Raw genomic sequence first — 16,691 nt, forward strand, 5'->3', positions numbered from 1 at the left:
TGGGTCTGAACTCACCATGAAATTCTGCTCCCCCCTGCTGGTAAAAACTGGTGAAACATGCCAATGTTAGCCAATTTTATTTATTTCATGTTGCCCCCCTGGCTTACCTTAGTAGTACAAAATTATTTTTTTTTTTAGTTTTTTGATGGCTGAAATTGTATAAGTGATGCTAGAAATATTAATTTTTTACATTTATTTCAATGATTAATGAATTATGTGGAACTTGGAGTCAGAAACTCACTTTAAACTTTTTTTGATCTTACCCCTCTCTCTCTTTGCCTTTTCGTTCGCTGCTAGCGAGGCGAGACTTCGCTGCTATGTGACCTGCAGTCTGCACGCCATTTCTCAGTCGTTGAGAACCAGGGCTTTCGCACTGTGCTGCACACTTTGGAGCCGAGATTCAGCGTCCAGTCTCAAAAATATTTTACTGACACAGTAACCCCCTTTCTACAACGAGACCAAAACCGAAGTTATAAACAGGCAGGGTGGCTGTAACGTGCTGCTTGGACATCCACAGGATCTTATTTCAGCTTAACAGCGCATTTTATCGCAGATGAGTGGGAGCAGCATCTCAAACAAGAGCAGCGAATGAGTCTTCTAGATCACTTCCATTTGATTTATTAATAAAAGATACTGGAAGTAAATGCATTATGGATCATTACAAATACTTTGCTTTAAAACTGCCAAGTCTTCACACAGTGAGAAAATAGAAATCCTGTATAGAAAAAAAGATGCCTCGAGATGCATCGATAATCGTTTTATAATCGCATCGCAGCCTCTCACTTGAACATCGACCAATGGAATGATTAAAATGCACTTCTCCAGGACACAGCTGTTTCTTCTAGCTGGAGCAGGTGTGTCAGACTGTGGTCAGAACTAGACTGGACAGGACCAGGGTTGGTGACCACTGCTTTAGAGCATCACTGCTGCACTGCTCTTTTTTCCTGTGAAACTATACCGGGTTAATGAGTGAATTTCAATGTGTTCACGATTTTTTCAGTCAAACAACTGTCAGTGATGGTCTGACCTGCTGCTTGTCTTGGTTCTTATCTTGCATCTTTGTTTATACTGTAATTCAGGATGATTTAAATATGTTTCTGAGCTTTACTGCTCTGTCAGGTCTCACTACAGTCTAACAGTTTTTTATGGGAAAACGTCCTTTTAGCTGAAAAAGGACATGGTCATTCAAAAACAGAGGCAGCCGTGTTTGGTCAGTGTGGTTTTGTCGCCAGTGAAAGTTTGCAAAAGTGAATAAAATAATGTCGCATTTTCGCCGTCTAAAAAACTGTGTTTGGTGTGTAAAATACTGAGAGTTATACACAAGATCAGATTAACTTACCGTCTTCTGAATAAATCAGTATTTCAGAGTGGTAACAAATTGTGACTGAGATGTTACTCACCTGATACAGTCAGTCTAACAGGATCACTGGTCTGTGAGTAAAGCGGGTCTGTTGACTGTTCTCCATTACAGGTATAATCTCCTCTATGAGTCTGATCAACATTAGGAATAGTGTATTTATTCCTCCTTTGAGTATCACTGAGAAAGTTCTTTTCTTTATACCACTGATAATTCCAGCGACCTCCACTTCCTATATCACATGTGAGAGTGACTGTCTCTCCGATGAACACATGATTAGCTGGATGTATTGTCACTGTAGCTTTTGGTCTCTCTGTAAAACGACACATAATTTAGAAAATTGTGTGAAAATTGTGAGAAATTCAGTCATCTTATGTGCTGTAATTCATCAGAGTCTTCTTTTCTTTTTTTGTTACGTCATTTTTGGACCATTTCTGTCTGTTTATCATGACATTTTGACACAATGTGAAGAGATATTATTTTCAAACCATCAAAAACGACCAAAATGGCCAAAAAGGTTTTGTTCTGACAGCAATGTCAGTGTGTTAGCTTGTGGCTAACATATTAGCTCATGACTAGCGGGGTGTGTTACAGCCAGCTCATTAGCTAGCGGTTAGCAGGTTAGCTCATGACTGTTGAGTTAGCCATGTACCCAACCTGCTAGCCATAAGCTATCAGCTTAGCTCGCTACTAGTGGGTCACAGACAGGGTTGGTTTAGCTACTGAAAAATCAGTAGTTAGCTACTTTGTAGCTACTTTCCCAAAATTAGTAGCAGCTACAATTTAACTAACATGTAGTGGCTACTTTTTAGCTACTTTTAAAGCGCGACTGTCAGAATGTTTGTGAGTCTTCACCTGAAACACCAAACAATCCCAACTGACAGTGTGAACAGACACTGCATTTATCATGTGTCAGACAGAAACATACAATTTAAAAGCTGCAAATACAGAAAAAATCACCAAAAACTAAGTTTAAGTGTAACCAACAATCAAACACCAGAACTAGATTTTTAGGTAAAATATCATGATCCTCCTTTGCTGTAAATCATTATAACACACAGTTCTAACACAGTTTTCACAATAGATGGTCTTAAACGCTGGAGTTAATGCATAACTGCTAATTCACCTTTTAACGCTGAAGACTGACGCACAGACTGCTGGTCACATAGCAACGTAGACAACGAGAAGAGGTAAAGAGAGAGATTTAAGATGAACATCAATAATTTGGAGATGAATGGACTAATCTGTATTTATAATCACTCAGCCGGTTTTACTGATACGTTTAATCTGCAACAACTCGTGAAACTGAAGTCACTTCTCATTCTCCAGCTTCTCGTTGGAATTCTCCTCTTCCACCTTAAATGGTGCATCAGTACAATCTGGCACTTCAGGCACCATTTAAGGTGGAACTGGACAATTCGAATGAGAAGCAGGAGAATGAGCAGCGACTTCAGCCTCGTAAAAAGTCGAACATTGAGAGACATTTTACAAGAAACCTGCGGTTTCCTGAGTTTCCTGTGAAGTTTACTGAAATGCGAGAAAAGCGGCTACAGCTGAGCTAAAGGTTAAGCAGAGCAGAGTAAGTCTGTGTTTGTGTTTATATTTTTAGCCTGAACTCGTACATCAGCACATACTGAGACATATTTACAGCCAAGGTGGTAAAATGGACATACAATGTTGTGGCTCCCAAAGTGTTGCCATTTTTATTGAAAGGACAAAATAGCTCTTCTTTCGGTTGCTGAACTCTGAGCTAAGCCTGCTAGTAAGGGTTGATCAGGGTGTGACTGCAGTATCAAGAGGCCTGATCACAGACTGCGGGAGGCTAAGCTAAGCTAAGCTAAGCTAAGCTAGATGTCCATGTCCGGCTAAGCTAGATGTCCATGTCCAGCGTGTCTCTTTGTTAAACACACTTCCTCGTCCAACTCAAAGGATTCTTGAGGTAAGTATAAGTGTAGATTATAATGTAAAGATTTTTGTTTATTCCTCGATAAGTCAGACAGTTTACACTGCTGTAAAATATTCTATTTTTATTTTCATTAGGTTAACTAAAGCTTTACGTTCCACATCTTTGGAATATGAGAAGAAATTCCCCCATTCACCTTTAAATCACCAGAAGAGACACACAAACAGACAGTGTGTCCAAAGGTTTATACACTCCCTTCAGTGAATTCAGCTAATTTAAGGTGCACCCATTGCTGACAAAGGGGTCTATTTACAATTATGCACACAAAGCTTCTACAATCTCCAGAGAAAAGCATTGTCACTAGAATTGAACACTCTGTAGCAGCAACACGTGAGCCTAAGGTCACCATTCCCAAAGCCAAGCATCAGCTAGAGGGGTATAAAATCCCCCACCATTGAGCTGTGGAAAAGTGGAATTCTGTTCTCTGGAGTGATGGAGCTCCATCCAATACCTTTGGGATGAGTTGGAGTGATCCAGAACTAATCATTCAACATCAGCACCTGGCCTCACTAATGCTCTTGTGAATGCTGAATGCAATCACATCCTCACAGCAATGTTCCAACATCTAGTGTAAAGCCTTTACAAAAGAGTAGAGGCTGCTGTTGCAAAGGGGAAAAACGTCCTGTTAATACCCTTCATTTCAGAAGAAACATATAATTGTATTGGGGTGCTCAGTCTTGGTCCTGGAGATTCATCACCCTGCAGAGTTTAGCTCTAATCTTAGTCTATCACACCTGATACAGGTAATGAAGGCCTGCAGGGGCATCTGAATAACAGAGCCAGGAGAGTCAGGTGTGTTGGGTCTGAACTCACCATGAAATTCTGCTCCCCCCTGCTGGTAAAAACTGGTGAAACATGCCAATGTTAGCCAATTTTATTTATTTCATGTTGCCCCCCTGGCTTACCTTAGTAGTACAAAATTAGCATTTTTTTTAGGTTTTTGATGGCTGAAATTGTATAAGTGATGCTAGAAATATTAATTTTTTACATTTATTTCAATGATTAATGAATTATGTGGAACTTGGAGTCAGAAACTCACTTTAAACTTTTTTTGATCTTACCCCTCTCTCTCTTTGCCTTTTCGTTCGCTGCTAGCGAGGCGAGACTTCGCTGCTATGTGACCTGCAGTCTGCACGCCATTTCTCAGTCATTGAGAATCAGGGCTTTCGCGCTGTGCTGCACACTTTGGAGCCAAGATTCAGCGTCCAGTCTCAAAAATATTTTACTGACACAGTGACCCCCTCTCTACAACGAGACCAAAACCGAAGTTATAAATGGGTAGGGCGGCTGTCACATGCTGCGTGGACATCCACAGGATCTTATTTCAGCCTAACAGCGCATTTTATCGCAGATGAGTGGCAGCAGCGTCTCAAACAAGAGCAGCGAATGAGTCTTCTAGATCACTTCCATTTGATTTATTAATAAAAGATACTGGAAGTAAATGCATTATGGATCATTACAAATACTTTGCTTTAAAACTACCGAGTCTTCACACAGTGAGAAAATAGAAATCCTGTATAGAAAAAAAGCTGCATCGAGATGCATCAATAATCGTTTTATAATCGCATCGCAGCCTCTTACTTGAACATCGACCAATGAAATAATTAAAATGTGCTTCTCCAGGACACAGCTGTTTCTTCTGACTGTATTTCAGTAAAGTTTAAGGGAGCTTAATGACCACAAAGTGCTTCTCTATGAATTTGTTCACAACAGGAAACCTGAGCTACCAGTCTGTCCTCACATGGCGTCTTTTTAAAATAGTTCTCAGTACTCCTCTGATATCAGGTGAATCAGTAGTGTAACCAAACTTTATAATTGAATGTATTGTCAATCTTCATTTGATATTTAGTCAATAAATACACCATTTGATTCAAGCTGCCCTTTGTGTGTATATATAGTTCACACTGACTGTTAAAGATCTTTCAACTTTAATTTGAGGTTAAAGTAATAAACTAATTAAATTGCTTATTTCCTCTACAGAGCTGCTGTTAGAGATTCTGCTGTCAGGTCTGTCTGTGTCTGTGCTCCATCAGAAACCAGCTGCTGTGTAAGGTGAACAGAGAAAGAGCTGATTTACACTTCACTGTGTCAGACAGCTGTGGAGAGGTGATGGGATCTAACAGCTAGTTTGACTGGTTGATGTTTGATTGTGTATTTCATGTTTGTGTAACATGTTATTTGTTCACTTGTTATTTACTTGTTTCCTAGTAAAGTTTTATGTGAGCTATATAGTGTTTTTTTTTCTTTTTCTATTTTTTTTTACAAAGGATCCTCCATGCATTTCTTTATGTAACATTTACAGGGCAGCTGCCTTTGATTAATTGCTGAATGAACACACATCTTACTGTAGGTCTACTTATAAACATTTAATACTTTAATCACGTGGTTTTTCATTAATTTCATTTCATTAATTCATTAATAAATAATCCACTTGTCTATTCTCTACTGATTTCATTGCAATTTGGCATATTTTGCCACACATGATTCATAGTGTTACTAATACAACCCCATTTCCAAAAAAGTTAGGATGTTGTGCAAAATGTAAATAAAAATAGAATGCGATGATGTGCAAATCATGTAAACCATATTTTTAAAGGAAAATAGTACAAAGACAACATATCAAATGTTGAAACTAAGAAATTGTATTGTTTTTTTAAAAAATATGTGCACATTTTGAATTTGATGCCAACAACACATTCCAAAAAAGTTGGGGTGGGGGCATGTTTACCTCTGTGTTTCATCACCTCTTCCTTTAACAACACTCTGTAAGCGTATGGGAACTGATGTAGTTTTGAAAGTGAAATGGTTTCCATTCTTGTTTGGTATAGGATTTCAGCTGCTCAACAGTTGTCTTCAGGGTCTTCTTTGTCGTATTTTTCATTTGTCATAATGTGCGAAATGTTTTTAGTGGGTGACTGTTCTGGACTGCAGGCAGGTCAGTTAAGCACCCGCACTCTTTTAATACGGAGCAATGCTGTTGTAATATGTGCAGAATGTGGTTTGACATTGTCTTGCTGAAAATATCAAGGCCTTCCCTGAGAAAGTCATTGTCTGGATGGCAGCATATGGTGCCAAAAACATGTATATATGTATATCAGCATTAATAGTGCCTTCATAGATGTGCATGTCACACATGCCATGTGTGTTAATGCACCCCTATACCATTACAAACCATACTGGCTTTTGAACTGTGCACTGATAACAAGCTGAGTGGTCTATATTCCAGAGGACACAGTGTCCATGTTTTCCAAAAAGAATTCATTGTAAATGAGCTCAGGCCCAGGGGAGGTGGCAGCATTTCTGGATCCTGTTAATGTACAATTTCTTCTTTGCGTTTTAGTGTTTTAACTTGCATTTGTGGATGCAGCGACAAGCTGTTTTCACAGACAGTGTTGGTCAGAAGTGTTTCTGAGCCCATGCAGTGATTTCCACTACAGAATCATGTCTGTTTTTAATGCAGTGCCGCCTGAGGGCCCAAAGATCACAGCCAGCAAATACTGGTTTTTGGCCTTGTCCCTTACATACAGAGATTTCTCCAGATTCTCTGAGTCATTTAATAACATTCTGTACCATAGAGGTTGAAAAACAAAAGTTCTTTGCTATTTTATGTTGAAAAATGTTATTCTTGAATCGTTCCACTATTTGCTTGTGCAGTCTTTCACAGAGTGGTGAACCCCTCCACATTTTACTTCTGAAAGACTCAGCCTCTCTGGGATGCTCTTTTATACCCAATCGTGTTACTGACCTGTTGTCAACTTTATATATATTTCTCAAAAAACAATAACATTTGTCAGTTTCAACATTGGATATGTTGTCTTTTTTACTGTTTTCAATTAAATATAGTTTTTAAATGATTTGCACATCATTGCATTTTGTTTTTATTTACATTTTGCACAGCGCCCAAACTTTTTTGGACATGGAGTTGAATTTATTTATTTAGTTAATTTACAATTTTATCCTTTAAAATTATTACACAGTAACTAAGAAAACAGCCAAAGGGCTCATTTTCAAATCATAACAGTGCTGGTTAAAGCAGAGTTGGTTAAACAGTTCATCAGACAGCAGCACAGCAGAGCCTCTAACAGGAATCAGTAAGTAAACTTCCATAGTATATAGACTTTTATAGATATAAACTTCTATTTTTCAGTAAAACCACAGTAGACATTTTATTTGAAGAGAACTCTTTATTATAAACTTTTTTTTTATTTCTGATGTGAGACTGATCAGATTAACGTAGCTAATGTTAGCATGCTAGCTACAATGTTTGTTTCCACTGTCTCTGGTAGCTGTAGCTCTTTATCTGATATTTACCATTATTTTAGCTGAATATTAGGTCATTTTAAAGTAAACCTTAACTGAATCTGTGTTGTATTTGTAAATAATGTGGCTAAAGTTACACTGCTAACATAGCTAACATAGCTAATTTTAGATAACTGGACTGTATATCACCACTTTTCTCTCAGTCTACAGTACATCACTTTAGATAAAACAAAGCTTTTGTCATGTTTGTTGTGTCTTTTATTCTAAATTGTATCATCTTTTTACAGGTTGGAACAAACATGCATATCTGCTGCAAACAGGAAACAAGAAACATCCTCCGAATGTTGCAGTTAAAACGTTACATCTTAGTTTACATGTAAACTTATAGGAATATTATTTGAAATGGTTAACATCCTTAAAATATTCTTTGAACATTAGATTAAAAGGTTTTCTTTAAACATTATTAGAATTTATAAGTAACATTAGCCAAAGTTATGGGAATGTTCCCTTCTAGCTGGGATGTAGAGCCTCCTTCACTCCTGTGGGTTTTAAAGAAATGTTATAGAAAGACTGTAATAAATGAAAAGACTCTCACAGTCTAAGAATAAATTACATGATCAGTAGAGATCCTGTTTTGAAACTCCATTAATTCTGTATCTGTAAAACTGATCCACAGAATCAGTGATGTTGAATATTCTGTAATGAGATGAAGATCAACAAACTCACCAGACACAGACAGTTTAATAGGTTCACTGGTTTTTGTGCTGTATGGGAATCTTTGGGTCTGTGTTACACAGGTAAATCTGTCATTTGCTGTCACTATAAACCTGTATTCACTTTTCCCTTCAAAGGACAAAGTGCACAGCACTTTCTCCTCCCTCTATTTCACATTGTAGAGTGACAGTCTATCCTATGAATATTTCTTTCTGGTCAAGAGGCTCTTTAATTTTTACCACTGGCTGATGTGTGAAAACCCAACAGCAAATATTTATCCTTAAAGGAAGGACACATTTGATCTACACTGTTCTACTATACATCAACATGATCAGCTTAATTTACTATTACAAACCTGCAACAAACATGTTAACACTTTTTCACTGATTTGAGCCACTTTTTTATAGTAATCTATAAAATAAAAGGTTTAAAATGTAAAATCAAGTGTTTATGAATGTAAATTAAATAATTCACATATAAATGTCAAAGATTTACCTGTTTGTCCACTGTGGATGAGGACAGTCAGCACTAAAGTAGAGACAGAAACAGAGGATATGATGCTTTAATGTGAATTATTAGCTGTTATCACAGGTAGATTTAATCATTCTGAAAGGGCAGCACAGCAATACAGCTATTCCAACCTAAAACTATGTGAAAAAGTACATCTGCAGGTACAGTGAGATTATTGTCATATATATTAATGGTTTGTAAATAAAATCATAAGTTGAACAATACTATCCTAAACGTAGTTTGGCTTATTAATTCTGAACGAAGCGTGGATTCTACTTTATCTATAAGCTGAATTATTGAATGATGATAATAGTCGTGTCACTGAACGGTCAGCTTTAAGTGGCAGACCTTCTTTGACAAACCAGCACTCCAAATACGGATGTATTACAGCTTAGAAACACAGTAATTTCATAATGTTGATGGAGTTTAAAGGTAGTGGGGTCAGCACACACACAGTGGTCATTCCTACAGACAGAGTTTGTGCTGTACAGCGGTGCAGCAAACAAGCTCACAAACATCCTGTTTAGTGGATAAATAGTCAGATCAGTGACTTTTCTCAATAAAAATATAAATTGTAAAAGATGATGATGCATTTGTTTACCAGTTATGAACAAAAAAAATTACATTTTTAATGTTATTGTTCATTTTTATTGAATTTCAGTGAAGTGTCTGTTCTCTAAGTGCTGCGCTGTGTCTGGGACGTGTGCAAAAGTTCTGATTTATTAACATCATACAACTGGATACAAAAGTCTGTGCACCCCTGGTTGAATGACATGTGAAAATAGGTTAATGCATCCTCAACAGAGAACACATTTCTGCACATTTTAATGCAAAATTAATGTTTATGTGCTAAATTTAACACATTGAAATGAAAAATAAAACAAAATGTGTCCTGTGCAAAAGTTATGGCACATTTTATATTTTTTGCCCTTTTTTTAACACATATTTAAGTGTGTTTCTGTAGAGGATGTGTAGAGATTTGCATACAACTGTAAGCACCAAAATAAAAAACAACATGTTCCGTATCACTCACACCCCACAGATGCAGATGCAGCACTGCTGTACACTGTTCTCAGTGAACACACAGTGTGATTTAATTCACACAGCTGCTATTATTTTAGTTAAATCATTTAGTTAAACATTACATTTTTTATTTTAGTTAAATCATTTAGTTAAACATTAAATCATTTTCAGAAACACCCCCTTAATGCCGGTGTCTACGCACATCCTCCAGACCTACAGTGCCCTCCTCAAATGTTGGCACAGTTAACAACATTTAATTAACAGCACTTCTCCCAGATTGCTGTGTGAGTAAAAAACAAAAACAAACTGAACAAAGACGCAACGAACAAAAGAGACACGAACTAACTAAAATCTAAAATCTGCAGATTTCAAGTGCAAAGAGAGAGAGGGCTGTTTTAAATGATATCTGCAATTCCCCTTAGTGATCCCTGGAGATTCTTCGTCCATGTAATCCATTCTCCTCACTTTGTGTGGTGCCAGTATAGCCATACGTCCTCTTCCCGACAGATTCTTAACATCTCCAGTTGTTTTCTTTATTCTTCTTCTTCTTAATCATTTCCCTGATAGTGAAAATGGGCAACAACTGTTAAGCTAATTCTTTGTAGCCATTTCCTGATTTGTGAAGCTCAACAACCTTTTGTTGCACATTATTGCTGGATTCTCTTTCTCATAGTGATGGATGACTGAGGGCATCTGGACTGTGTTTCATCTCATATATAATCCCCAGTAAAACAGGAAGTAACGGCTGACCATTTAAGTGTTCCTTCTCAAACAGGTGCACTTTAAACAAAGTATGAATGAGAATAGACTTCATTTAGATTTCTAGGGGTGCCAATAATTGTGCCACACATAGATTTAAGAATTTTTGTTTCATGATTCGATTGATTTTTTTCTTTGAATAATTAGATCTTAAATAAAGGTAAGATTTTTGCTAATATTTTGAATAAATCATAAAAAAGTAATTAAGAATGTTTTTTACAGTTCATTTTGCTCATGATTACCAGGGATGCCAGTATTTGTGGAGGGAACTGTACATACAGTAACCAAAACACACAGAAGAACAGTGACAACTTCATACAGCAGCACTCACTGTAATGAAGATATAAAGAGAACATTTACTCACGGATTATTACAGAGAGTGCAAAAAAGCATGTGCCTTTGCTTTTTGGCTTACTTTGCGGAGTTGCAGAGGTGGTATGGGGGGCTGAAAGGATATCTCGCCAGTGTTGCCAGGTGGGGTGATGGGAACACAGTGGATGCGGGGTCCTCTGTGGCAGAAGAAGGTCTGAAAGTGCTGCCTATTGCTCTGGAGATCACTAGGGAGTCTGTCATCGCAGGCTCGCCTGGCTCTGTGAACATGGTAGCAGGCCTGCCTGGCTCTGTGGATGTTGTGGCAGCCCACCTGGCTCCATGGACATCACAGCAGGCCCACTTGGCTCCCTGGACATTGCAGCAGGTCCCTGCAGAGCGGCCCAGCCTGCACCCGAGGATTTCGGTACAACCTCCGAGCTGCTTGACCACCCGGCCTCAGAGTTCCCTAACCTGCCCATGGTCTCAGTGTCTCCTGACTTGTCTTTGGTCTCCGTGTCTTCTAACACACTAGTCTATGTGGCTCCTGTTCCTGCGCCTCAGGCGACTTATGGTCCTGTTCCTACACCTCGAGCGGCTCTTTTTTCGCTGTCGTGGTCTCCTGGGCTGGCTCCCCATCATATTCCAGTGCTGGCTTCGTCTGCTCTTTGTCCCATTCCTGTACCAGCTCCCGATCCTGATCCAGTGCTGGCTCCACGTGCAGCTCCTGATCTGGTGCCAGTTTCCAAACCACTCCATTGTCAGCTTTTTGGCCTGTAGCTCCTGTGGCGGCTCCTCATTGTGTTGCAGTGCTGACTTCCCGAGCTGGTCCAGTGCTGGCTTTTAGGATAAATCCTCCAGAGCTTGTTTCCCAGTGACTGACTCAGCCGGTCGACAGTGCTGGTCCTGTCCCTGTCCCCTCCGACCCAGTTAATGGATTGTCCGCCCCTCTGGAATTTCTGCTGGCTAGGACTGTGCCTCCTTATGGTCCAGACCCACCATCTCTGCACTTCGGGAGCCACACTTTTAGAGGCACGGTTCTGTCATGTCTCCTCTCCTCTGAGCAGACTGACTTGGACTCTGCCTGGCTCTGCCTACTCTCCTCTCTTCTCCCACACACCTGCAGCTCATTCTAAGTGCATTAAGACTGCTGTATATGCCCCTGTGTTTCCACTGTGTGTGTGTGCAGTCTCTGTGTTCTACACCTGAGTTCTGAGCCTTTTCCTTGTGTTTGGTTTTCACTGGTTTTGATCCCTACTACTCTCTTTGTTTTGTCTGATTGTGGATCTGCATCTTTTTCGTAATTACATACAGCACTGGGATATAAAAGTGTAGCAGAAAATTTAGAAAAACATTTGTAATGTTTCCTTATATTCAGTTTGTCTTTTGTGCCACTTTACCATTGTCAGATTAGCAAAATGAGAGAGAGTTTTGTGGCATCAGCGTAGAGCAGGGCTGCACAACTTCAGTCCTGGCTGGTGTTCAGCACAGTTTAGAGTTTTCTCTACTTGAACACACCATGCAAACTGGGTAATCAGGTGTATTTGTGTAGGTTAATCACAAAACTGTGCTGGACACTGGTCCAGGTCGTCGATGTGGAACAAGACTCAGGGAAGGCCATGATTTGGGAGACTTCTATGTGATTACATGCTTTCAAATAAATCAACAAATCCAATATTTATTCACGTCAACAGTAATGATTACAGTAACCAGTATTAAGTACTGGAAAATATGGATTTTCATGCTTGTTAAAAGGAGATCCAGAAGTTCGTGTTTGCTAGCTGGACAGATTTGGTTTGAGATTTTTTCCCCACAGACACTCAGATATCAGCCATAAATAAACTATTTTTTATGCATATTACAAATAAAATAAATAATTTAAAAATGTTCTTTAACCTTAAAGCGAGCGTCTCGCTGGTGATCTATTCTGAGAATTTGACGAGGCTACTAGTTTAAATGTGTCACCAGAGGAGTTACTGTGTGAGGAAAACAAAAACATCTCAAAAATAAAAATTTAAAAAGAAAAGTCATTATAGGGTCCGGGAACCTTCTGTTCACTTGACTTTCATTTTAAAAACCAGAATTTCACAATCTAATAAAATCAAATAACAAACAAACAGCAGTGGAATAAAGGGTCGTTTTCTAATGATTTCCCATCATCAGCGGAAATAAAGGTGCAGAGCGCAGGTGTGAAGCTCAGAAACCACAGAAATCAGGTCTGTGGTTCTGGTTTATTGATCGGCTATATTACTTTTTGTACAGTCGTTTGTATGTTTGATCTGTACAAACTATATGAGAAAGAAATGATATGGGGAAGAAACTGAACTCCCACCATTTGACGGGGGCTTCGTGCTTCGTGCACTTAACCCAACTAACTGAACACACCCAGGTTATCACCCCTGAAAAATGTTTAATTGCCTCGTTTGATTCAGACCATCGTAAAGCGCAGTGAACACAGAGTCCTGAGCACAGAGACCCCCGGCGCAGCTCTAATGCCCCTCTAAAGCTCATTTCCCCCATAAACCGGAGGCAGCGCCGCCCCCACATGATTATAAGATCACTATGAACCGACATGATCTCAGCACAGCGCACAGGGCGGGAGTCGTGTTGCGTGTCGGCGCAGTTTTTATGCTAAAAGAAAAAAGTCAACAAACACATATAAAACGTTATACAGCCTCCCACAGTGCCAGATCTAGACTGACCTTCTCAACACTAATGCTCGATCTTTCCTGTCCTCATCATTTTTTAACCGCGACAGCCTGATTTCTGAGCTCCTGCGACCGATGGGTGAACTCTGCAGTTTATTGTTGGTTAATTTAAATCAGTTAAATCAGCTCTTTATTCCACTGCTGTTTGTTTGTTATTTGATTTTATGATTAGTCTGTGAAACTGAAAAGAGAAGCTGTTTCTTGTTTCTCGACTGACAATAACAGAATCAAAACGAGAATTGACCCATTTGCCGTTTTTCAATACCGGATTTTGAAATGAAAATCAAATGAAGCTACACGGACCTTTATCATTTGTTTTTGCTCAATTTAGGCCGAGAACAAAGAACACACAGAGCTCAGTTTTATGGCCATTTGCCCCCACAATGACAGAATGACCCATGAACAGCCATGAGTAGATTAAAGGGCAGAAAAATATATATTGTTCCACTATCCTTGTGTTGGAGCAAAACTGTGGACCATCTGGAGCCCCTGATGACCAGTTTGAGGACCACTGGGCTAAAGAAATGAAGTGTCCCACTCTGACTGTAAATTTTAACAATACTGTAAATTTTGACTCCTATTTTGACCAGAATCACATGAAACATCCAGAGTTTGGTCAACAGAGGTTCTAAGAAGATCATTCTGTCTGTGTTTGTATTTCCTTTGTATTGTTTCTGTAAAGAAGATGTTGAGCTTTTTATAAAGGTTTGCTGAGCTGGAGAAAGTAATGTTTCTGAAAGTGTCCCACTGCAGCAACATTCACCTTATATTTCATTAATCTGGAATAAAGTAAATTCAGCACATCAGTGTGTTTATCACAGAGCACTGACCACCACCAAACACTGCAGAGTCTCACAGTCTACAACAGCACTGACCACCACCACTGACACTGTCACTAACACATGATTAGACTGTATAAAACACTGCAAAAGACTGAGAGTTAAAGAACATACAGATCATACACAGATCAGATCATCATCATTCAACAGCTAAAATCACAAACCAGCTTTCACATCCAGCACAAGAGCAGATAAAATACATAATTTCTGATCTGACAACAGTGAACAGTAGAACTCCAGATACAGAATATTTCAGATTTAACTACTGAATGAAGATTTTTCAAAATGTCTTACTACATATGTCATTATTACCAAACTGTGACAAACAGCAACTAAACAAATTATAAGTAATTTGAATTATTTGATGTTTTACTGTGAACATTAGATATTAAAAAAGAAGAAAATGCATTTATTTAGCTCAGGTGCACTTTTTAAACGAGTGACAATGAAATATGTCCACTCTGTTATAGACATGCACAGAATTATTTCAAAACCATTTTAAACAAGGTAAAAATGTTTATTTTTATCCTTATTTTAGAAATCTAGTTTGTATGTATGGAAGTATGAAATTACAGTAAGATCTACTGAATTATGATGTTACAGGTTGGACACATTGTGCTTTACCAGCATGAGGGATAAACACTCTTCTTTCACAACATAATTGACTTCCCACCAAGAAAGAAACACAATGACCTGCTAATATTTCTTCTGGGATAAAAGTCTTTTAAATAATCACACTGTAACGAGATGGACACAGACTTGAAGACCTGAAGACATCACGATCATTAATCAATATTCAAATCCAAATCTCCAAATGATCCATCATAATGTATCATTACAGATTATACTGGATGCCACAGTAACACTTTATAAAAGCTGCTTTAAATCCTTACTGTAACCATCACACACAATAAAAACAATTAGGAACATATTGCAGATGGTGTAGGAGTGTGAGGACATTTATGAGTTCTGAATAAATGTTACTAACGTATTATTTGCTCTGGTTAGTTAAGAAATCTCTATGTGAACTGTCTATTTTAATTAAATGTTAATTTACATGAAATGTAATTATGACTTAAGGACAAAAAATTACATGTTTTGTCAAAGGACCTCCAACTGAAACTCTCCACTCTCTGATTTCATGACAGAAAAGCTTATAAACTATCTGAACTACATACAGTTACTGAATCACACAGAAGCTGATCATCTCAGAACCCTCAGACTGAATATTAACACCTTCATACAGCAGCTCTCACTCTAATGAAGACATAAAGAGAACATTTACTCACAGAGTATTACAGAGAGTGACCTGAACTCCATACTGTCCCCGTAATGACTGACTGACTGACTGAGCAGTGCGTTCAACGATCAACACTTCCTGTGTTCTTACACTCAAAGCACACGTCTCAGAGAGAGAGACGGAAAACTATACATTTCAGGAAAACTCAAAGGAAGAACTCCTGAGTGCCAACATCTGCATAAATCATCAAAGGATTAGTATTTACATCCTTTAAAACATTGTTTTCAAATATTATTCTGACCTTTCAAGCTACAGTGCAGTGTATAAGTATTTGCTCCCCTCATAATTTTTCTCTATTTTTGTGGATTTGTCACTACATGGTTTCAGATCCTCATAAAAAATCATTTTCTTTATTGAAGCAAATAAGTTTTGTAACACCTACATTAATGTTGTGCAATTGTCTCCTAAACTTAATAACTTCTACCCTTCTTTGTAGAATTGCTTTAATTTAGTCATATTGGAGGGTTCTTAAACAAGAACTGCCCTTTTAAGGTCCTTAAGAGTTCAAGTCAGGACTGTGACTAGGCCCCTCCAAAACATTAATTCATTCAGAGGTGGACCTGCCCTTGTGCATTGGGTCTTTATTTTGTTGCATAACCCATTTACACTTGAGCTTCAGATCACAGACTGAAGACTGGATGTGGTTCTGTAGTAGAGAAAAGAATTCATGGTTCCATCAATTATAGCAAGTTGTCCAGGTCTTGTAGCAGTGAAGCATCCCTACACCATCATACTACCACCACCATGTTTTACTGTTGGTATGTTGTTATTAGTAGAACACTGTGATAGCTTTACACCAGATGCTATGGGACCCTTGGAAACCTTCTCTGAGATGAGAATCATCTGCAATTTCTTAGATGTTCATCTGGGTTCTTTTGTGATTTCCTGGACGAGTTGCTGCTGTGCTCTTGGAAGAATGTCGGTAAGCCTTTCACTTCTGGGAAAAGTC

General features: G+C 38.5%; 1 long non-coding RNA gene across 1 annotated transcript; it reads right to left on the reverse strand.

The window, feature by feature from the left end:
- Nucleotides 1–1,429: 1,429 nt before the first annotated feature.
- On the reverse strand, nucleotides 1,430–15,774 carry LOC118803908. The gene is made up of 3 exons (XR_005006941.1): nucleotides 15,732–15,774; nucleotides 8,790–8,822; nucleotides 1,430–1,670 (listed from the first exon to the last, which is right to left on the reverse strand). It is a non-coding gene; the product is annotated as an uncharacterized LOC118803908 (long non-coding RNA).
- Nucleotides 15,775–16,691: the final 917 nt, after the last annotated feature.

Source organism: Colossoma macropomum, unplaced genomic scaffold (genome assembly GCF_904425465.1).
Source record: "Colossoma macropomum unplaced genomic scaffold, Colossoma_macropomum, whole genome shotgun sequence".
Classification (NCBI taxonomy): domain Eukaryota; kingdom Metazoa; phylum Chordata; class Actinopteri; order Characiformes; family Serrasalmidae; genus Colossoma; species Colossoma macropomum.